Below are 23,147 nucleotides of genomic sequence, written 5' to 3'. Positions count from 1 at the left end.
GAGCCAAGCAGCTTGGAATAAAGCCCCTCAGAATTTGGAATTAACCTCTTTTCACCAACAATTTTTCTATGACATATTTTTAAAGTATGCTTTGCAATAGTTGTTTTGTTTTGTTTGTTTGTTTGTTTGTTTGTTTTGTCTCTGCTGGTTCTTTTTGAAGGTACCATCATAGCAGTAGCCCAAAGTATTTGGAATATGATTAGTGAGCTATTGGAAAACACTGTTTATGATGGTATCTAGAAAAACGAAAATGCTACTTACAGTTTTAGATGTTAATTGAAAATTTTGTTTGACTTTCAAATTGTCAATCCTACTCAGTTCATAATTAACAGCAACTCAATGTCTAACTTGAATGCAAAAATTTTCTGAGTTGACTCAGCCATATTTATGAGATTCTTATGTTGTTGGTTTCTTAACTGTTAAGGAGATAAAAACGTTCTTTTGTATGTGGATTCCCTCTAGAGCCTGGCTCTTTCTCTCTGATGGTCATAGAGATACAAAATGAAGTAAGAAATGGTCCCCATTGTCATGAAGCTCAATCTAACAGGCAAGTCCATGTATAAATACATATGCATGGCAGATTAAAGGGGAGAAGAAAAAAGAGATCACAAAGGAAGAGCAACTTCCAGAAGAGTGAAAGGGGAAGCTTTCCTGGAGTGGGTGACAGGTGAGAAAGACTTAAGAGGTGCCTGGGTGGCTCAGTCGGTTAAGTGTCCGACTCTTGATTTCAGCTCAGGTCATGATCTCACAGTTTGTGAATGCGAACCCCAAATTGGGCTCTGTGCTGACAGCTCAGAGCCTGGAGCCTGCTTTGGATTCTGTGTCTCCCTCTCTCTGCCCCACCCTCACTTGCACTCTGTCTCTATCTCTCAAAAATGAATAAATGTTTAAAAAAAAAAAAAAAAGACAGACTTAAACCTGAATAGGAATTGCCCAAGTAAAGCTGGGAAGTTTATGGAAGACAGGCTGAAAAAACATTTCAGGTAGAGAAGGGAAATGTAGAAAGGACACAGGTAGAAAAAACACTTGTGTTAAGAAGATGCTGGAAAGTAAACTGTAAGGCATGGAAGAGAAAGTAAGGAAAGCAGAAATCCCTGAACACAATTCTGTAAAGCAAGAACCGTACCAATGGCTACTGAAGCTTTATTATATGCCAGTTCCTCTCCAATCAGGAAGGTAATTGTTAACTTCTTGAGGGTGGTATGCAGGTGAAGTCAAGATCACGTATAGGAAAGCTGGTTAAAAGGTTGTTGTAAGGAGTCAGACAAGCTCTGATCACTACAGAGATTAGGGCTGCCACATTTTAATCTATTTTTGTACTATAGCTCTTGATAGTTAAAACTGACCAATTCTTGAGTTGCTATACTTCAGTTTTATTTCTTATTTCTTCTTATAGCAGTATCTCTAATAAGCTATTATAGCTTCACACTTGTGTGCAAGAAAGCTAAATGCAAAATATGCAAAAACCAAAAGAAAATCCAACTGTGGGTATGAAAAAGATACATTGGGTAGGTATCAGAGGAGGCAATGTGTACAAATGCAAATATAATTGTTACAATAGATGATATAAAAGATATTTCAATAGCAATTATGCTAAGGATTGTGTCAGAAAGAAAACATGACTTGGGATGTACAAAATAATTTTGGAGGCACTTGTAAGTAAATAAGAATAAGGGCAGAGATATAGGAATGGTTGAAAATCAATCTGGTTTGTGCTCGCTTCGGCAGCACATATACTAAAATTGGAACGATACAGAGAAGATTAGCATGGCCCCTGCACAAGGATGACACGCAAATTCGTGAAGCGTTCCATATTTTATATGTTTTCACTCTTATGTGGATCCTGAGAAACTTAACAGAAGCCCATGGAGGAGGGGAAGGAAAAAAAAAAAAGAGGTTAGAGTGGGAGAGAGCCAAAGCATAAGAGACTCTTAAAAACTGAGAACTGAGGGCTGATGGAGGGTGGGAGGGAGGGAAGAGTGGGTGATGGGTATTGAGGAGGGCACCTTTTGGGATGAGCACTGGGTGTTGTATGGAAACCAATTTGACAATAAATTTAATATACTGAAGAAAAAAAAAGAAAATCAATCTGGTTTGAGCTGAAGATGCAGTTTGGGTTGAATAGATTTTTTTTTTTCCTGGTCCCAAATGGTTGGGAAATGAAGTTGAAAAAAACTACATTGTCTGAATGGGAGGGCAAGAAGAACTATAAGTCTCTGTTTGCAAGCAAAAGAAAACCCAATTCTATCTAGCTTAAAAACTGAAGGAGATTTATTAACTAATGCAATTGAAAAGTACAGACTTCAGGCATAATCTGACTCTGACGCTGTGATATTATGAGAGTTCTGGATGATTTTCTCCATTTTCTCTCTCTAGGCATCAAGCTCATTTTAGGCTGGCTTCCATTATGGTTTATAATCTCCCAGGGCCACATATGCTTCCTCATTTATTTCTGGGGTAGGGGAAAGAACTTCTTGAGCAGTCACAGACTTAAAGTCCTGAACTTCATTTCTATCAAGACATGTGCCTGCCCTTGAACCACTGGCTATAATCAGGGGATAGTCAGATGCAGATTGGCTTGGGCTAGGCTCTGCACCCACCACTGAACCAATAGCTCTGACAAGGAGATGTCTTTACTTAAGTTGGCTCACATCAATTAGGGTTGACTCCTGGTATTCTTGGTTAGATTGCTCAGCCAAGGGGGGTCAATGGGGACTGGAATCCAGCCCACTATCTGCTTTCCAAGCTTTGCACTCTGGCATTGGGCTATATTTCCTGGAAGAAGGATAGTCTTTTTATAATTCTCACAAAAGCACAGTTATGTGTACTAATAAATCTGAGTCCAACATCCATTACAATTTACATTTTTCCAATTTACATAGAGAGGTGCCTATGGATTAGCGGTAGCCATCACCCTGAAGTTGAGGGATCAATCCCAATTATTTTTGTATCTTGTTTATTTGCTTCTTCAGATCCAGGCTCTACCCTGCCATTTCTCCAAGAGTCTGACCTGCATTAATAGACTCCCTTATCCTCTGATGCCAGTTATGGAGCTCAAGGATGAGTTCACTGTGGGTAGGCTGCATCTGTCTACTGTAGGCCAAGCTCTTGCCAACAGCCTTTTCCACATGGTCTCTCCGTCTCTGCCCTCTGTCACTAAGTTCTAGTAACTGCTTGCACCTCTTGGCACTTCAGACCCAGGAGGATATCAGTCCCTCCTATGAGGAGTGGAGAGAGGAAGGGCAGAAATTTATTAATAGTAAAAATAATAATAATAATAATAATAATAAAATTGCCTGCAAGTCAAAATGGAAGGAAAGAAAGGAAAGGATAGGCTTGGTGGAGAGTGACTGACTGTTCTGCCTCCTCACCACAACAGACCAAGAGCAAATCCCACTATAAATGCTTCAGGTCCCCAGGCTAAAGGTTTCTGGGCTGAATTATGTGAGTCTACCTTAAATCAGGATGATGAATTAGGACACTTCTTTGCTCCATTCAACTCTTATGATTTATTCATTCAGTGTCATTTCTTGTATAACCAAATGTCCTAATTTCTAATGTGGGAGAGGTAGAATAGTAAAATGTATTTTCTGCTTTAGGACCACCCTACAATGTACAAAGGTATTCATATACAGCTTAAACAAAGAGAATTTGTCCTATTTTCTATCACCTATCTAATGTTCCTATAAACACCTCACCCCCACTGTACTCCTCTAGGTGGCAAGGAAAGAGATAAGTATTGTCAGCTAATGGTTTCTCTGCTTCCTCTAGTTTATAGTCTGTTTAGATTTCAGATCTCTTTTTGAGGTAAATATTCCTATGAGTTCTAAGTTTGAGTCCTTATTATGGTGGCTTCTCTCTTTCTTTTCTTCCTTCCTAAGATGGTGTCTGTTTATCCTTATGATTTCCCTTGATATTGGGAGGAGGAGTCACTTGGTCTCATGTTGGTCTTTTGCTGGTTTCTGCCATGAGATGGCCTGTCCAATCCTTGGGTCTACCCAACTCAGGTGTGCTTTGCCAGGTCATGTTTCTGAGAATGAGGCTGAAATCTGTTGCTGAAGTAAGTTAGCAGTGAGGGAATTCAGGATCCATTTATGACTGAACACATACTCTTTTCAGTGTACATTTGTGGTTTTATGAAATTCCTAGCGGCTAGCATTCAGCCTGACCAGAGTGGTATTGGATAAATTTTTGTACTTTGGTATTATTAATCATAATTTTCTTGTAGTATTTCCAATGAAAAGTCAAATTTTTTAAAACTTACATATTGCATAGTAGGTGTTTAATAATCTTGGTTTCTACTCTGCCTCCCAATCTTTATAGTTATTAACTGTTGAACAATTAACAAAATATTTTCTCACTTCAAACCTGCCAAGTCATAACATAGGTATCCTATCACACAAATGAAATGCACATTGTTTTACGAATAGTGTTAAGGCAGTAAAAAATCCTCCAAGAATTAATGAAATCCATCTATAAACTATCAGTTTGTTAAAACATAAATTCCTTGATTAGTTTTAGCATTATATTTCATATGTGTTTGTGTTTTAATTTTGTATTATTCTTTAAACACCAATATAGAACAATTCAAAGAAATTTTACTCGATTGCTCCACACAAAACCCAGTTGTTTTCTCCCAAGTCCCTTATTGCCTGTAATTATATAATCACATAAAATACCTATAAATATGTGTTTGCACAGTTACAGTAATACGGTATATACACTTTTAAGCCCCCATTTCTCTTAATATTAAGCTTTATTTTTTATACTGCTAAAGTTATATGTACGAGTTTATTAATGATACAATATTTCATCAATAAGACATTCTCTCATGAGATATTTAGGTCATTTCTTACTTTTTCATGATTATACATAATATTACAATGACCATTTTTATGAACATGATAGAGATTATTCCCCTCCTGACTAATTTATTAGAACTTAGGTTCCCAAGAATTGCTCACTAAGTTACAGAGAATGAAAGCTGGCTAGTTTTTTTTTTTTTTTTTTTGTAATTTTTTTTTTCAACGTTTATTTATTTTTGGGACAGAGAGAGACAGAGCATGAACGGGGGAGGGGCAGAGAGAGAGGGAGACACAGAATCCGAAACAGGCTCCAGGCTCTGAGCCATCAGCCCAGAGCCTGACGCGGGGCTCGAACTCACGGACCGCGAGATGGTGACCTGGCTGAAGTTGGACGCTTAACCGACTGCGCCACCCAGGCGCCCCGAAAGCTGGCTAGTTTTGATTTGTATCCCTGGGCTGTTCTCCAAAAGGACTGCATCTACACCAATGCCTGCAGGGTCCTGCTTTCCCAAGGTGGCCTCTGTTAGCAATAGTTCAAGTTTCATGAGCATGAAAGAAAAAGTTTCATGGGCAATTTTTTCTTCTGGCATGACTAGGTCTTCTCTTATCAGGAGTCTTCCTTTTCAATTCTAAGTAAGATTTAAAATCTGATTTCTTCTGCAGCTAGTAGAATTCTTTTTTTTTTTCTTTCTCTTTTTACTTTAAGCATCTTTTATTTTCAAACATAGCAAAGAAGATTAAAGTACTTGCCATGCCAAATAAAGGTGTTTTTTTTTAATGTGCAATATATCTGAAAGTAATAAGCAAAACTTACTGAGCAATTACTCTGTCCTAAGCACTTTATGTATTAACTCATTGAACCTTCATAACTATTTCACATTATTCCCATTCTATGGACCAGATCACAAAAACTGAACAGTAAATAATTTGTTCTGTGTCAAATACCTAGTAAGTGGTGGAGCAGAAACAGCAACTCCGTAACTTTGATTTCAGAGTAAACACCCTAAATCACTATGCTGTTCTGAAATCACAGCAGAAACTGTCTACAAAGTGGCAGTTCCACAGAAGACATCTTCTTTTCTTAGGAATTTAGATGAGATTGAAAATTGGCCAGAAAAAATAGTCCTTTTTAAATAAAGCTTTCCTCCTATTTATCCCACATCCTTCCCTGATATATATATATATATATATATACACACACACACACACACACACATACACAAGGACAGAATAGGGAGGGGTATATAAAACACAGAAAGGACATTAATCTTCCTTACCTTCATACTTTTCACTAATAAAAATTACCAAATAAAATATTAAAACAATTTTTGTCAACAATTTGTGAGCCAAACTCTAATCATATTCTTCAGTGGAGCCTAAAATCAACATGTGATAGGTACAAAAACAATTTCTTTTGCTGCATCCTTTTCCTGAAGTCCAAAAAGAAGTTTACAAATACTAGACCCAAGAAGGTTGCAAATGATCTATTTCTTGAAATCACAGTTCATTTTGTTCATTACTTACATGTTCTTTGAGGTTGTTACTTAGAATATAGTTGACCTCAAAGAGTTAAGTACTTTTGTAGATTAACATCTGATTCTGTTTTTACCATTACCTCTGACCAATTTTCTTTCGTGTGTAAAATATTAAGCATTCTTGTACTACAAAGGTAGGTACAAAACACAAAGAAAACAAGAACAAAAAATAGCTTAAAGAGGAAAATCATCCACGATAAAAATTATACTTTGCAGTTTTAACTTAAAATGCATTTTCTTATTTATGTTATGTTCAGCTCAATACTAGAAGCTACTTTATTTATTTATTTATTTATTTGTTTGTTTGTTTATTTATTTATTTATTTATTTATTTAAAATTTGTTTGTTTATATTGAGAGAGTTGGGGAGAGGGACAGAAAGAATCCCAAGCAGGCTCTGCACTGTCAGCAGTGAAAGTCTGATATGGGGCTCGAACTCATGAACTATAAGATCATGACCCGAGCTGAAATCAAGAGTCAGATGCTTAACTGACTGAGTCACCCAGGCGCCCATAGAAGGTACTTCTAGACAGACATTAGTTTATCTCATTCATTTTACAGATGAATAAACTGAGGCACAAAAAGTCAAGCTATGAACCTTAAATGAATCACTCTTTTCAGTGCTGTATCACTAGGGCAATCCAGTTAGAAAGACCAAGTAATAGCTAATGGGCACTTCTTAGCATATACCCCGACATACCTGATGATTGCAACGTAAGATATATAAAAACATATTTCAGGAAAATTTTAGGTCTAACACAGATATTCTGTTTTATAGTTGCTGTCTTGGGCTGTCCAAATCTGCAATTTGGCAGCTGTAGCCAATTTGCTGAAGAATCATATCTCTGGCATCTCTTGTTTTCTCATCCAGGTGGCAAAATGATAGCCTACTTCTATGAATCTACTCATTTAGTTTGCTAGTATCTAATTAGAGAAGAAATGAACTGTTCTTTCTCTCACATCAGAAGTGAACTGACCAGCTCATGGATCCTTCAACCAGGTGAGCTCTCAGTGGTGCTTGGCTGGCCTTTCTTAACTGAGTCAGCATATGTCTGTAGGAGCTGACTTTCACTGGGGCCTTTCAGGAATAGGGTTGTTTGAAAAGTTGGCCTCACGATCAATGGAGGAAAATGCTAGGGATTCTAGCTGCTAGTGGAGTTACTGGCAAGCTATGGCTAATGAGACATGGGTTTTGTTGTTGTTGTTGTTTTGTTATTGCTTTAAATTTTTGCTTTCTGTCCAGCCCAATTTGGCTAAGTTTTTGTAGACTCAGCTTCAATATCTCTTATGAAATCTCTATTGTGATATTCTGGCAAAGTTGTATTTTATGCTTAACTTTCTTTGTGCTTAGTTAAATGGTTGGGCCAGTAAATCATTTAACTAAGGATCATTTTTATCTTGATTCTATTGTATTTATTAGAGCCTGACTTCTTGCTTAACATAATGACTTGACACTTTGGTCTAGACACTGGGGTGAGGGTGAATGTGAAATAAGCATTATAGCTGAATGGTTTTGAAAGAGGAAAAGCGACTTGCTTATGAAAATGACACATGTATACTTGATATAGGTATTGACTAGGATAAATGTCTAATTGAATTCATTCTAGCTCTTTGGTTCTTTTTATTATATGTAGCTGAATGAGTACTCATATCTATGTTTTCTGGCACTAATTTCTTTGTGTTTGTACATTTTCTTCTTGTCTAATAGATGTAAAGAGCAGGACTTTTAAATTCTGTCCCATGTATTTTCATAAGACACATTTTTAAGTTGTATATCATTATTCAATACATGTCCTCATTCATCTTGAGCCAATGAAGGATTTCTGCTTTCTTACACCTATAGATTCTGTTATGTGTGCCTAAATGATAAAAAGTTGATCATTCAGAATTACTTCAGTATATGTGCTGCTGAAGCGAGCACAGATTCAGAATTACTTCAATTGCATGTGATTTGATTAATGATGTCAACATGACTTTATATATCTAAATAGTAGAGCTAAAAGGTTTTTTTTTTGTTATTTTGTTCTTATAGAGGCTACATTTTAAGTTTGAAAATATTCAGTGGTATATTTTGTATTTAAAGAAAATAATGCTTTCAAATGTATCTATGATGGTAATAGAAGGAAAATATCCTTATCAGATAGAGACGCATATTGAAGTATTTACAAGAGAAAAAAAAAATTTGCTATCTGGATTTGCATTTAGATACTCAAGTAAAAAATGAGTTAGGTGAAGATGAAAAAAGAATTGGCAAAATGTTGGTAATTGTTGAAGGCAGGTGGTGAATGCATGCACTTGTTTCATTATATTATGCTTTTTCTGTTGTTGTTTTTGATGTTTGAAGTTTTCCAGGATAAAAGAACCATGTTTACCACTTCCAGGTACATTCTGCTTCTGCCTCTTGCCTCAATGAATCATATATTTTCACTGTTAACTGAAGATAACCTGTCATCTTATCTGTCTCGTGCCTTTAAAACCTTAATTTATTTCTCGAATGCTTCCCTGGATTTGAAGTAAGAAGTAGAAACATACACCTTGAAGTCAGACTACTTTGAATCTTCATTCCACTACTCCTGACGGTATAACCTTAAGACAATTAACCTCCCTTCATCTCAAAGTCTTCATCTGTAGAATGGGGATAATATTTTCATCACTTGGCTGTAGAAATTAAATGAGATTGGTACCTAACATTAAATGCTATAGATTCTTAATATTTAGTAAATGATAATTTTTAAAGGTTATTTTTTAATTTTTTTATATTTAATGTTTATTTATTTTTGAGAAAGAGAGACAGAGACAGAGAGACAGAGAGAGAAAGCAGGGGAGGGACAGAGAGAAGAGAGAGAATCCCAAGCAGGTTCTGTGCTGTCAGCATTAAGTCCTACATGGGGCCTGATGCCACGAACTGTGAGATGATGACCTGAGCCAAAATCAAGAGTCAGACTTTTAAGTGGCTGAGCCACCTAGGTGCCCCAAATGATAATTTTTAATAACAGATCGTGAATGGATGTTAGTAATACCACTAGTAATTGCTGTGGTTGTTAATATTATCTTGGAGTTAGTTGTAGGAACCTAAGGTCCACTGAAAAGGGCTTACTTCAAGGTAATTGATAATAGCAGTCTGTCCTCTGATGTGTTTTATTTTCTTTCAAAACCTTTCAGCTCAGCAGTGCAGTGGATTGCCTCAATACCCTATGGAGATTTTGATGGAGAAATATGCATCCACCTATTCAATGCTACCTGCTTTCTGAAGCCCCTCTGAACTCCTCCAGGAAACATTAGAATTTCCCATTGTATTCTCTTAGTCCTTTGCTTATGTACGAAAGCACTTGCCCAACATTACTATAAGTATTTAATTTAGGGGTCTGACTCCCAGAGTTCAGCACCTTATGAACTTTATATTTCCACAGTTTTAATTCCATGCCCCCCCCTTTCTCCCAGTGCTATCCCCGACACATATTAGCTGCTTAAAACATACATAGGATTTCCTGCCTGGATAAATAAATGACTCTTCTTATTTACTAAGAGTTTCTCTTATTTTTTTTTTTGACAGCTCTATGAGGCCTAAATGAAGATCAAAGTCCATAGCTATTTCTTATGTTCCATTTACATCACTTAATATTTATGTTTTATGATAGTCTGTGGGTGATTCTTACATTTCTGGAAAAGCTGTGTTGCCATTACACAAACTTGAACAATTGAAAAACATACCACTTAATTTTCTTCCACCTGTGTTAAAAAACATTTAGAGGCAAGGGGCGCCTGGGTGGCTTGGTCGGTTAAGCGTCCGACTTTGGCTCAGGTCATGATCTCGTGGTCCGTGAGTTCAAGCCCCGCGTTGGGCTCTGTGCTGACAGCTCAGAGCCTGGAGCCTGTTTCAGATTCTGTGTCTCCCTCTTTCTCTCTCCTCTCCGGCTCATGCTCTCTCTCTTCTCAAAAATAAATAAACGTTAAAAAAAATTAAAACAAAAACATTTAGAGGCAAAATACATGTGTCTAACAGGTCAAAAATGTTAATACCATGAACAGGCAGCAAATTACCAATTTATGTTGGTAGGTAAGTCTTGTGAAAAATTGCACGCAGTCAGATACTAAGAAAAAAAATTATCAAAATAAGTCAGTCAAAGTTTCCTATCACTGTCCTTCCTGATAATTTGGTCCATTTCTCTAACTGTAGGGTTTAAAAAAAAACATACTCAGCCTCCTGTTATTATGAATAACCACCTTTATGGCCAGACTCTTAATAAATTATAGGGCTAGACACATCAAGGTAGCTCCAATCCTCGTTAAATAGAATTGAAAACATCAGAGGCTCAAGATTAGTGGGAAGTTTACTGAATAGTAACCTAGTAACACCAGTTAAGCAACTGAACTCTAGTTACCTTTTATTTTCTTTGCCAAACATTCTGTAATGTTATATTATGAATCATTTTATACTTACTGAAGGAGTATACCTGCGTCTACAACATCATAAAGATTCTAAGAAGAAATCACAGGTATATAGTTGGATCCTTATTGAAAAATCATGGGTAGATGTAATAAAATTGGGGCCAATAAAAAAAATTGCTTCTGCTGATCATTAGAAGTGAATGACTCAAGGAACCTGCCTGTTTAAAAAGGGTGTTTCTTCCTATAATTCTTCTATTTGCCCACTGGAAGTTTGGTTTTTTTTTATTATGAGTAATTGTCTAACAATATTAGACACCAAAGCCTAAGATAAAATAGTCATCTTCAAGTTCTCCAAATATATAAAATGACCCGTGGGAAATATACCAAACCATTTCTCACTGATAGGAGCATTACCTTAAGAGGAGAAAAAAATGTGAATTTGCGAAGTTCCTTTATCTCTTCATTCATTCCTTCAACACATATTTTTAAAGTACTTACTATGTGCCAGGAAATGTGGAGTACTGTAGGGACACAGAAGAGCACAGAAAAGGTGTTGACTCTGCTCTCATGAGGATGAGAATTTAGAAGGGAAGACAGCAACAAACCAGCAGGCAGTAAGATTATATAAATATGGTAGGCAAAAAAGGAAAAGTCCAAAGAACCATGAAAAGGGAGGAGGTGGTTTTAGGAAAGTCTTCCCAGAAGTAACCATTGAGTAAAGGATTAGTTAATAGATAGTGGATGGAGGGATTGAGGGAAAGATGAATCTAATGAAGAAATGACTTATGCAGAGGCACTGAGAAGGTAGCAGTACTTTTGAATTATGTAAAATATAATTTAGAAGGTGTTGGAGTACCAGAAGGGAGGCAAGATGGCAGGAAATGAGATGGAGAGGTTAGCAGAGGCCACACTATTTAAGGCCTTTTTAAAAAGTAAGCACAGAAGAGTATAATGTGAGAAACTCTTTCCTAGAAATAGAAAATTTGTATAAATCTACCCTATGCACAAATCTACTTGATGTGTAATTATATACACTGATGCACATAAAAAACAACAGTAGCATTCATCTTACCTGTATCCCTCTTGCTGTCCAACTGGGGAATTCTGGAGCCTAAGGAAATCTCTATGCACAGCAAGAATTTGGGCTGGTCACAAAGGGGATTTCACTATACACATTTTACAAACATGATCTATTTATTAGCATACTCACACTAATTCATTCAGTTAACAGCTACTAATTGTTTTGTCTATGTGTCAGATATGGGATGAAAGAGGGCCTGGGAAGATAGAAGGGATGAAACTAAGCAGGAGAGGTAAGGAAGATTGACCCTGAGATTGATCATCTATACCTACCAGTCATTTCACATGCATTAGTTTATTTAGTTTATCTAGAAGTTCCTTGTGGTGGGTGTTATGAGGTGCATTTTAAAGATGAGAAAACTGACATTCAAGTTTAAAAGACTTGTCTGTGTAAACCAGGATTCTAACCCAGGTCTGATTGACTCCAAACCCATTTCCCTTTCCATTATTGCATTGTGGACCCTGCCCACAGGCCACACAACTCAGAAAGAGTTGTCTTCCTCTTTCTTAATCAGATCTGTCACGGAGTTCAATGATCACTGTGCCTCTGGACAATACTCTCATGTCAACAATTCACTTTGCCAGAGTCTGGGACAAATGGAGAAGTGGGGAGAAGGGGTCTTCCTTGGGAGCAAACAAACATGGCATAGCAAGGGAGCTGGGTATTAACAGGGGTGAGAGAGGGAGGAAAGGTTGACCTTACACCAGACTTTTCTGGGGCAGATAATGCCTTCTAAATTAAATATATTTGTTAGATAAGACTAACCCATAGATAAGAAGGAATAGGTTTGTTCCACATTATGTTCTTTCCTGCACACCCGAGTCCCCTCAGGGATGTGTCTGTTAAATCACTTAAAATCACAAAAAAGAGGGGCTAGAAGGAAGGGTAAGGATCCATCAAAACTTAGTATGCACAAGAAAGAGGCAAGCCCACAATATATCAGCTCTTCAATCAACAACTGTTGATAAGCAGAGATTAGAGGAAGGTGGAGTGAACAGAGGGCAAAGGATTCCTCTCTCCTTTCATTGCCTGCAGCATAAGACTGCAGTGCTAGAGGCAGGTAAAGACATTATAAATCTTAGAGGACTAGACTTCCTAGAAGTGGTTCTGAGTTGGGGATAGAAAGTTGGCCAGGAAAACCCCAAATATGGAGGGTGACACTGAGGGTGTCACACCCACATGGGTGCCTCTGGGAACACCTTGGTAAGCATTTGTATATTTAGAAATATTTTTCTGTTTGACTTGGTTTTTAAAAAATTAGTCTTTGGCAGAATACATTTCAATTTCTTTCTTTTGTACAATGAATAATTGCTTGGAGAGACGTGTACTCTGCAAATATCTACAGTTCATAGAGCGCTTCCTTCAACTTCTCTGATAGAGTGAAATAGCCACAGTGACGCATGTTGTTTATCTAGTTTCCACAAAAAGACTACATGATAGCCTGTGAGGCCTACAGAGCTTAGTAAACAGACGTAACAGAGCCTTGCTCTGTTGCCTCCCCTTTACTTTCTGGTGGTGCTGCAAATGACTCCTTGCCACTAACCACAGGAGTCACATCTTTTGGTTCTACTTGGGAATTTTCTACTGTCTCTTTAGCCAACAAACTTGGAGAGATTTTTATTTTCAGTGTTACATCTGAATGTCTGTTGTCATTTTCATTCCTTGATTCTGAATCATCTATACGAAATCTCCACCCTCTTTGAAGAAAAATGTGTGGTGCTGCTTTCCTCTGATGTGTGATGTCAGAGAGAACTAAATTTAACTAGGCATAATGATCCATTTTGGCCACAGCTGTTGGCCAAACACTCAAGAATCTGATGGCCAAAACTGTCCTAGGATGCCAATGTTGCCTTTAAGGATGGCAAGCCTTACTTTGCATTTAAAAATTTCCCTGAAACAAAAAGAATTGTTTGTTCACCCCGTTATGAAAGTGCATGTGCTATGTTACATGTCCCAAACCAGTGAGTTTTCAAATGTAGTTCAGAGAACTCTAGGCATTTCTAGGGGGAAGCTATACAAGAAAACCTGTACTTGAAAAATTGTCCCTTCAGGCCCTACTAGGGTTTAAGCTGAATAGCAATAAAACATAAGATAAAATGATTTTCAGAGCTGCCTGAAAATCACCAGAGCCAAGAGTATCACTTATTCTGCCTCCTTCTTAGATAATTTTTCTAGTTATCTCTTGTTCAAAGTTCATTTTTATATCTTAAATGGATTTGTGGTGTTATTCAAGGCAGAGCAATTATCATCAAAGAAATCTATGGAATATCAGTGCCATACAATTAAAAATGCAGTATTGAACCTGATTCCTTGGCCCTAAGTCGAAATTCAATGATTATAAACACAAAAAGAAGACTGTAATATGACTGAAGAAAAAAGAAAGGCTGTTGATGATTTTCATTTTCAATGATAAAGGTGATTTAACACATTATTTATGTTTATTGATTCCAAACAGAAGCTAAAATGCATGAAAACCTTTTATCCACAAAGATGTTCACTGGATTGTTATTTACAATACAAAAGTTAAAAAATTGTCTAAATGTTCCTGAATAATGTAATATTTCAATAAATTATGGTATATTTTACATGTTGGATATTACAGCAGTTTAACATGACGTTCTTATAGAATTTGTAATTACATGGGGGGAGTGCTGAATATAAGGTTTTATGAACAAGAGTAGATTTAAAAAATATATACAGAATAAGACCTCACTGTGTCAGGGTTAAATTGTAGTGTAGGGCTAACCTGTAGCCTTAAGAAATAACAGTTTTGTTTTAACACTGTAGATTAAGAGATAACAGCCTTGTCCTATCAATCAAGGGAACAAAAGTTTAAGGAAAATCAACTGGTTTAGTGTTTGATTGGATTGGGGCAAAGGCACGTCTGAACTGTTTCCACCCCCATCTGGGAACTAATTCTTTGTTCTGTCCTCAGGTGATGATAAGATGATGTGGTCGGCTATAAAAACTCTGTATCCCGGCTGTTCGGACCGACACTCTGGGCAAGAGTGTTGGTACTGATAGGTTGGCCTTGCCTCTCATTGCAAAAAAATTTGTTGTGACTGTCACCGGTGCCCGTAGCATTCTGTTTTAGAGTCGTGCGGATGCAAAAACTGTATATATAAATCTCTATATTAAAAAAAGTACTGAACATAAATTCAAAAACTTTAATTGTATTTTTTCCATTCATTCAACCTTTTAGTATTTCCTATTATGAAGCTATAATATAAAGAAGACTTTATAGGGGCACCTGGGTGGCTCAGTTGGTAACACCCAACTCTTGATTTTGGCTCAGGTCATGATTTTGAGATTCATGGGATGGAGCCCCATGTTGGGCTCTGTGCTGATAGCATGGTGCATGTTTGGGATTCTCTCTCTCCCTCTCTCTCTTCCCCTCCCCCACTCACATGCATGCACTCTCTCTCAAGTAAATAAACTTAAAAAAAAAGAAAACTTTGTATTAAAAATAGGATAACTTTTGAAGGTATTAAAATAGAAAATTTCCAGTCCCTCTGCTTTTTCTTTTGTTTCACCAGTCATTCACCAAGTTACAAAGTAAAACTACTTTATTAAAAGATAGAAATCCCAGTTTTAGTTTTGGTATGGCAAGAATGTGGAGAAAAAGGAACCTTCCTGCACTGGTTGTGGGAATGCAAACTTGTGCAGCCACTGTGGAAAACAGTATGGAGTTTCCTCAAAAAATTAAAAATAGAACTACCCTATGATCCAGTAATTGCACTACTGGGTATTTACCACCAAAATGCAAAAACACTGATTCAAAGGGATACATGCACCCCTATGTTTATTGCAACACTATTTACAACAGCCAAACTATGGAAGCAGTCAAGTGTCCATTGACAGATGAATGGATAAAGAAGAGGTAGTATAGAAGAGGTAGTATATGTATACAATAGAATATTATCCAGCCATAAAAAAGAATGAAGTCTTGTCATTTGCAACAATATGAATAGGGCTAGAGAGTATAATGCTAAGCAAAATAAACCAGAGAAAGACAAATACCATATGATCTTACTCATATGTGGAATTTAAGAAATAAAACAAACTAGCAAAGAAAATAAAGAGAGAGAGAGAGAGAAACCAAGAAACAGACTATTAACTATAGAGAACAAATGGATGGTTACCAGAGGGAGCTGTGGGGGGGGGGAGAGGGGGGGAGATGGGTGAAATAGGTGATGGGGATTAAAGAGTACACCTATTATGAGGAAAAAAAACATAAAATGAGGATAATATTGCCTGAAAAATAGAAATTCCATTATATATGGCAATTTCCATCAGGAAGAATTTTCTTTTATGGTAACTTTAATTTTTATGCATAAATACTCTTAGCATTTTCACTTACAGGGTTCTGTATTTATTAGTATTTATGAAACATTCCTTTCTAGGCATTGGCAAGTCTAAAGGTTTTCTTTGGTTTGCAATCAAGAGATAAAGATTAAACCTTTAGCCAGCATAAATAACTGTCTTTAGGAAGTCCAGTGAGGGCTCAAGTCTTCCTCACACAGGAAATTTCTCCCTGTGTTGAGTGGATTTCAATTTCCCGGGATGTGCTGTGGGTGGCTGGCTCCTACCCACTCTGAGTCTCATGGAACAGTCACCCAATCAAATCTACATCAACTCTCCCTGGAGTGATTTTATGGCTTCCAAAGGTTGCATGAATTAAGAGGCTGGCTGAGGCTTTTATGTGGAAAATGGTGATATAATTTGAAAGGTCATATTTTTTCTAACTAGTCTCACATAAAATGTGTTTTTATGAGTTCTATGATAAAGGCCTTGTGACCCAGCTGCATTAGAACCAGGCCTGGGAGGGGTGCCTCGGTGCTCAGTCAGTTAAGGGTCTGACTTCAGTTCAGGTCATGACCTCATGGTTCATGGGTTCGAGTCCCATGTCAGGCTCTGTGCTGACAGCTCAGAGCCTGAAGCCTGCTTCAGATCTGTGTTTCCCTCTCTCTGCCCCTCCCCTGCTCATGCTCTGTCATTCTCTCTCTCTCTCAAAAATAAATAACCATTAAAAAAAAAAAGAAGGAAAGAAAAGAAACACCTGGGAATTAAAGAACCAAGACTTTCAAGCTGCCATTGGGTCACTGGGTGGGTTTGAGCAAATTTAACAATGAGCATTTCAATTGTCTTTTCTAAAAATTGGGGCATTATTATGCTGTAACTGATAACCAATCTATCAAAGGCCTAGAAAACAAAGTGTTATATGAATGCTTTGTAATGGCTATAATCTAGACATATATTTAACCTAAACTATCTTCTGAAATATTTCTACAATACTATAAATAGGATCCATTTTACAAGAACAATTGCTTTAACTGAAAAATATTTATATCATGTAAGTAACCAGGAAGGATCACAGTGCTTTTGTATTGTGGGGTGCCTGGGTGGTTCAGTCGGTTAAGCATCCGACTTTGGCTCAGGTTTGAGCCCTGTGTCAGGCTCTATGTTGACAGCTCAGAGCCTAGAGCCTGCTTCAGATTCTGTGTCTCCCTCTCTCTGTGCCCCTCCCTGCTCGCACTCTTTCTCTCTCTCTCAAAAATAAACATTTTAAAAAAATGCTTTTGTATTTTAATTTGGTGTCTTAATCTATTTCTAATATTTATTACTAAATTAGGACACTGGAGCTGTTTGTGTACTTAGAAAAGCATGGTGTGTTGTTTTAGTCTCTGAGTGAAATGCAAGCAGAAAGATAAACACTTAAAATGTACTGAAATTCCTACTCAAATGGGGAACATTTAGAATACATATTGTACCAGAATTAATGTGTGGTAACCAAGGTTTTTAATCATTCAACATGCAGTATTCCTGTACAACATTAGCTTGGCAAATAATGAAGGCAGCTAGTTAATCATTAGTTAGCATACAGCCTTTGACTATGACCTGTACTTAAAAACAGAGATATTTATAAAAGGAAGGAATGTTGAGAGAGAAAGAAAAAGTTTTGTAAAACTACCACGTTGAACAATTTTTCTGCTACACTTTGGTACTTAGTAAATCTCGGCACTCAATTTCATCGCTCTTCAAAATTATTTTCAAGGTGAATACCTGCTCATAGAAAGCATTTTCTTATATTTGCCCAAGCAGCAGATGAGCTTAAACTGAAATACTGACACAGTATCAGCCAATTTTTTCAGAAAAAGGATTCCTTAGTATATGTCTTAATATTTTTGTCCTTAAAAAAAAAAAAAAAAAAAAAAAAAAAAAAAACGCCTCACAATACCATGGGGGGAAATTTATATATCTGTATCTATAACATGTAAATGTATACATAAACTTGACTTAATAAAAATATGTATATATGTGTATAAGAAAGAGATTGGAATGGAATATTCAAGAATGTTAGTGGTGCTTGTCTCCAGGTCATAAAGATAGTTTCAATTTTCTTCTTAGATCTCTCTACAGGTTTTTTTATTTTTTTTATTTATTTATTTTTTTTTAAATTTTTTTTTCAACGTTTTTTATTTATTTTTGGGACAGAGAGAGACAGAGCATGAACGGGAGGGCCAGAAGAGAGGGAGACACAGAATCGGAAACAGGCTCCAGGCTCTGAGCCATCAGCCCAGAGCTCGACGCGGGGCTCGAACTCACGGACCGCGAGATCGTGACCTGGCTGAAGTCGGACGCTTAACCGACTGCGCCACCCAGGCGCCCCTCTACAGGTTTTTTTAAATAGTGAGTTTTAATTTTTAGTTATACTATAATGCTTTATAGTCATACTATAAAATTCATACCTTTAAAGTATAAAATTCAGTGTATTTTAGTATATTCACAAAGTTGTGCAATCCTTACCTATCTAACTCCAAAACATTTTTACCACACCCAAAAGAGACTGTAGCCATCAGCACTCATTCTGTATTCCTCCCTGCTTTTAGCCCCTGGCAACCACTATGCAATTTTCTGTCTTTGTGGTGTTGTCTATTATGGAAATTTCATATAAATGGAATTCATACAGTATCTGGTCTTTTGTGTCTCTTCTTTTGAACTTAGTATAATGTTTTCAAGTTTCATCTATATTGTGTAATGTATCAGTACTTCATTCCTTTTATATGGCTGAATAATATTCCATTGTGTGAATACACCACATTTTGTTTTTCCACTCATCAATTCAAGGGCACTTGGATTGTTTCTACTTATTGGCTATTACAAATAATGCTGTTATGAACATCCACTATAAGTTTGTGTAAGGATATATGCTTCCAATTCTCTTGGGCATACACTTAGAAGTGGAATTGCCAGATCTTATGGTAACTCTGTTTAATTTTTAGAGTAACTGCTAAATTATCTTTCACAGTGGCCACATCATTTTACAATTATATCAGCAACATTAGAGGGTTCTAATTTCTTCACATCCTTGCCAGTGCTTGTATTTTTCTGTGTTTTTAATCCCAGCCATTCTGTTGCGTGTGATGTTGTACACATTGCAGTTTTGAGTTGGAGTTCCCTAAATGGCTAATGATATTAAGCATCTTTTCATGTGCTTATTGGCCATTTTTATGTATTGAGTAATTTCTATTCAGATCCTTTGCCCATTTTTAAAACTGGTTTGTCTTTTTGTTCTTGAGTTGTAACAGTTCTTTATATATTCTCAATAAGTGTCTTATCAGATATGAGATTTGCAAATATTTTCTTCCATTCTGTAGATTGTCTCTCAAAGGTTTCCTTTTAAGAGAAGTAGTTTTTAATTTTGATAAAATCAATTTACCTATTTTTTTTCTATTCGTTGTAACTTGTGCTTTTGGAGTTACTATCTAAAAGATCATTGCCTAATTTAAGGTCACAAAGATTTATGCCTATGATTTATTTTAAGAGTTTTATAGTTTTAGATCTAATATAAAGTTTTAAATTAATTTTTATTTGGAGTAGGGTGGGGATCCAACTTCATTATTTGGCATGTGGATATCCAACTGTCCCAGCACAACCTGTTGAAAAGATTATTCTTTCCTCCTTTCAACCATCGCTGCACCCCTGTGAAAAACTAATTAAACGGATTTTCTTTTTAGACTCTCAATTCTATTCCATTGATCTATACGTCCATTCGAGGCCAGTATGACACTGTGTTGATTACTGTAGTCTTATAGTATGTTTTGAAATTAGAGTGAATTCTCCAACTTTATTCTTTTTTTTCTCCAATGGTGGTGTTGGCTTTCCTCAGACCTTTGAATTTCCATATGAATTTTAGGATCAGCTTGTCAATTCCTCCAAAAAAGGAAGCTGGGATTTTAATGAGGATTGAACTCATGGATCAATTTGAAAACTATTTCCACCTTAACCATATTTAGTCTTCCGATCCATGAACATGGGAAGTATTTCCATTTATTTATATCTTTTAAAATTTCTTTCAACAATGTTTTATACTTTTCAGTATACAAGTTTTGCATGTCTTTTGTTAAATTTATTACTATTTTATTATTTATTTTTTTAAATGTTCATTTAATTTGAGAGAGAACATGCATGTGTGAGCAGGGGAGGGGCAGAAAGAAATGGAGACAGAGAATCCCAAGCAGGCTCCACTGCCAGCGAGGAGCCTGATGCTGGGCTGGAACTCATGAACTGTGAGATCATGACTTGAACCAAAACCAAAAGTCAGACACTTAACTAAGCCACCCAGGCACCCCTTATTATTTTTGATACTATTGTAAATGCAAATATTTTCCCAAATTTATTTTCATATTATTCATTACTGGTGTGTGGAAATATAGTTGACTTTTGCATACCTTATATATTGCAACCTTTCTGAATTCATTTATTAGCTTTAATAGTTTTTGGTGGTTTCCTTAGAATTTTCTATATATAAGATCATACCATCTGGGAACAGAAATAGTTTTACTTCTTTCTTTACAGTATGAATGCCTGTTGTTTCTTTTTCTTGCCTAATTGTTCTGACTAAAACATGAAGTGTGATGTTGAATAGAACTGATGAGAGGGGCGCCTGGGTGGCTCAGCTGGTTAAGCATCCAACTTCAGCTCATGATCTTATGGTTGTGACTTTGAGCCCCACATCAGGCTCTGGAGCCCACTTTGGATTCTGTGTCTCCTTCTCTTCCTGTCCTCCTGCTGTGTTCTTTCTCTCTCTCTCTCTCTCTCTCTCTCTCTCTCTCTCTCTCTCAAAAGTAAATGAATAAACATTTAAATAATTAAAAAAAAAGAACTGATGAGAGTGAAATATCTTTGTCTTATTCCTGATATCAAGAGGAAAACTTTGTCTTTTACCATTAAGTATGGTTAGCAGTGAGTTTTCATAGATATCCTTTATCAAGTTGAGAAATTCGCTTCTATTCTTAGTTTATTGTTTTTATAATCAAATGCTGTTATGTTTTGTCAAATTTTTTTTTCATCTATTGAGATGATGTAGTTTTGTCTTTTATTATATTAATATGGTATATTGTCCAGAGCATAGCTGGAGAGACCTGAGCTTTCAGCTGTCTAGGTTCTAGGTAGTCAATTAAAGCAACAAGCCAAAATGAAAGTAACAGTCAGACTTTTGGTGTAAGCAAGAAACTAAACAAGAGAAAGTACTAGTTCCCCAGTGTACTGTTTCCCCATATAATGGGAGGAAGGTCAGATATATTAATGCAGACAGGGGGATCATCTCACTGCTGAGGGAGCCCCAAACAAAAGGGTCCTGATGTTTTATGGACCCAGGGATACAGGGGAGGGAGAGAGAGAAGGGTTATTAGTGTAAAAATACTTAATATTGAGTCAGAGTTGAGAAAAGTGTTTCAACTCCCCTCCCCCTAGAAAGTGGGCTTGGCAGAGGCACCTGAGAGAGGCTTTGGCTGAGGCTCCTCCAATAAGGAGGAAAGCTCTGAATGAAAGCTCCTGAACTAAGAAAGCACATATTCATAAGAGCAAGGATGGCCAGAGGGACCTGAATCCTTTACTGCAATTCCCAGTAAACAATGTGATACAATGGCTATGCACTAACTGTGGTGTGTGTGTTGGTGGGGCAGCTTTTCCTAAGAGGCCTATCAGATAAAACTTTGTAATTGTTTTTAGTCAGGCCTGAAAGATCACACGTAGAATTTTGGCCTGGAGCCAGACTCTTATATATTATATTGAGTAATCTTTGTATGTTAAACCAAACTTGTATTCTTGAAATAAATTCTATTTCATCTTGGTGTATAATCCTTGTTATAGGTTATTGAATTCAATGTGCTAGGTTTTGTTCGTTTTTTGATGACTTTTTTGTCTACATTCATAAAAGATATTTACCTATATTTTTCCTTTCTTGTGACATCTAGTTTTGTCTAGTTTTGGTAGCAGTGTTATCTTGACCTCATAAGAAGAGTTCTGAAGTGTTTTCTAATTTGGGGGGAAGTTTGTGGAGGACTGATGTTCTTTAAGTATTTGGTAGAATTCACTAGTGAAACTATCTAATCCTATGTATTTTCCTTGTACTTATTTCTTTTCTTTTTTTTAAATTTTTTTTTAGTTTTTAGAGACAGAGAGAGTGTGAGTTGGAGAGAAGGGCAGAGGGAGAGAGAAAGAGAATCTCAAGCAGGCTCCATGCTGAGCACAGAGCCTGATGCAGGGCTCAATCCCATGACCCTAGGATCATGACCTGAACCAAAACCAAGAGTTGGACACTCAACTGACTAAGCCACCCAGGAAATTTCTGATAGCTAATTCAATTTCTTTACTTGCTATAAATGTATGCAGATATTCTATTTCTCCTTGATCAATTCTGAAAGTTGCTTTCTGAGAATGTCTATTTTATCTAGATCTTCTTTCTTTCTTTTCTTTTCTTCCTTTCTTTCTTTCTTTTTCTTTCTTTCTTTCTTTCTTTCTTTCTTTCTTTCTTTCTTTCTTTCTTTCTAAGCATACACACTTATTCATAGTGATATTTCTTGTAGGGCAGGTCTGCTAGCAGTAAATTCTCTGGTTTTGTGTGTCTGGGAGTATCTTCGTTTCTCCTTCATTTTTGAAGGATATTTTTTCTTGGTTGACAATCTTTTTTCTTTCAGCACTTTAAATATATTTTTCTGCTACCTTCTGGCATCTGTAGCTTCTGATGAGAGATCAACTTTTACCTTATTGGGGGTCCCCTGTATGTATGAGTTTCTTCTCTTGTTGCTTTCAAGATTTTCTCTTTGTCTTTGACTTTCAATAGTTTTATTATGATGTATCTTGGTGTGGATCTCTTTGGTTTATCCTATTTGTAATTCATTCAGTCTCTTGGATGTGAAGATTATTTTTTAAAATCACATTTGGGAAGTTTTCAGCCATTATTTCTCTAAATATTCTGCTTCTTTGTCTCTTCTCTCCTAATACTACCATTATACCTATGTTGGTATAGTTGATGGTGTTCCACCAATTCTCT

General features: G+C 36.5%; 1 non-coding gene across 1 annotated transcript; it reads left to right on the top strand.

The window, feature by feature from the left end:
• Positions 1–1,712: 1,712 nt before the first annotated feature.
• On the top strand, positions 1,713–1,819 carry LOC121030154 (U6 spliceosomal RNA). Its single transcript, XR_005790086.1, has one exon. It is a non-coding gene; the product is annotated as a U6 spliceosomal RNA (small nuclear RNA).
• Positions 1,820–23,147: the final 21,328 nt, after the last annotated feature.

Source organism: Herpailurus yagouaroundi, unplaced genomic scaffold (genome assembly GCF_014898765.1).
Source record: "Herpailurus yagouaroundi ecotype Mexico unplaced genomic scaffold, PumYag 139, whole genome shotgun sequence".
NCBI lineage: Eukaryota > Metazoa > Chordata > Mammalia > Carnivora > Felidae > Herpailurus > Herpailurus yagouaroundi.
Note: the sequence above shows the minus strand (reverse complement) of the source record. Positions and strands in the feature narration are given on the sequence as shown.